The sequence below is a fragment of the Sinocyclocheilus anshuiensis genome, unplaced genomic scaffold (assembly GCF_001515605.1).
Source record: "Sinocyclocheilus anshuiensis isolate Anshui unplaced genomic scaffold, SAMN03320099.WGS_v1.1 scaffold19997, whole genome shotgun sequence".
In the NCBI taxonomy this organism is placed as follows: domain Eukaryota; kingdom Metazoa; phylum Chordata; class Actinopteri; order Cypriniformes; family Cyprinidae; genus Sinocyclocheilus; species Sinocyclocheilus anshuiensis.
Genome location: NW_015555302.1, coordinates 1 through 1,306, shown reverse-complemented (window position 1 = coordinate 1,306; position 1,306 = coordinate 1). Strand labels below are relative to the sequence as shown.

Sequence of the window (1,306 nt, the reverse complement as noted above, 5' to 3'; positions counted from 1 at the left end):
GGAACCTGTGTGCTTTCTTGCGGCAGGAAAAGAAAAAAAGCACAAATTTGATGTTGGTGCTGCTGGCGAGCCTGTAAGTGATTTAGTCTTTGCGGCCCTGTGAGCAAAGGCTGCTCCTGTCACGGTTCTGTGGTGTTATGGTTAGCACTCTGAATCCAGCGATCCTCGTCTAAATCTTGGTGGGCCCTGTTTTGGTTAGCACTCTGAATCCAGCGATCCTCGTTCAAATTTTGGTGGGACCTGTTTTGCCAGCAATTTGCACAGGACCCTGTCTGAAATACATTTTGGCAGCAGTGAGCCCCAAAAGCTGACGTAGTTAACGTCGCTTCGTAGCGTCAACACACAGTCTGTTTCTTCATAGAAGTGAGCGTAACAGGGTAGGACTCAACTTGGAGAATGAGGGCGTCAATCCCACTTCCTCTTGCATGCTAAGCGAGCGCGCTTCCATTTCAGCTAATTCCCCTGGCCGTGGTGGGGTGAAGTCCATCGCTCCAAATGACGCCTTCGCAGAGCGACCGCTATTATAACGGGCTTTAAGAATAGAGGCCATCTCACTTCTGTGCTTGCACCTTTGCACTGGCCGTAATGAAGTTGAAGAATTAACCAAGAGATTGTGCTTTTGTTTTTAAGGCCCTTCTTGGTCTTGTTACCCCAGTATATATGTTTGTGGATTCCTGTATTACGTAGGATACCTTTGGATCACTCAGGTCGTGCAGCCAACTTCTCCCCTCCCACACTGCCCACACTGGTTTAAAGTCTAAGGGACACCTGACTGTTTCAGCTGTCCTCCCAAGATCCCAATACATGTTAGGTTCAGCCCCATTTTTAAATCCATTCAGAGGCCAACTTTCATTCGTTTGCCTTTGACACTGTCTCGAGGTGTTTGATTACAGCCATGTTAGTTCATGTTCCTTCTTTTGTTGTAGCTGTAATTGTTCCTTACTCACAGCTAGACTCTCGCCCGGGCAGGCTCGTTGGTCTAGGGGTATGATTCTCGCTTTGGGTGCGAGAGGTCCAGAGTTCAAATCCCGGACGAGCCCATAGTGAGGTTCGGAAATTAAGTGCTAATTTCTCTTTAGGGTCACGAACAAACAGGAGGTTTTTGATCAATCGGGCAGTAGCACGAGCAGAATCAGGCAGGTTAGCTCAGTTGGTTAGAGCGTGGTGCTGATAATGCCAAGGTTGCGGGTTCGATGCCAGTATGGGCCAGCCTCTTTTGTTCTCTGGGAGCACAGCTCTCTTCTTCAGGCAAATGGACAGTTGGTCTCACAGAAATACCCGCAGTCTAAACAGTGTGAGGTTGTGG

At 48.5% G+C, this 1,306-nt stretch overlaps 1 non-coding gene across 1 annotated transcript; it reads left to right on the top strand.

The window, feature by feature from the left end:
* Positions 1-968: 968 nt before the first annotated feature.
* Positions 969-1,040, top strand: trnap-ugg (transfer RNA proline (anticodon UGG)). The gene has a single exon. It is a non-coding gene; the product is annotated as a tRNA-Pro (tRNA).
* Positions 1,041-1,306: the final 266 nt, after the last annotated feature.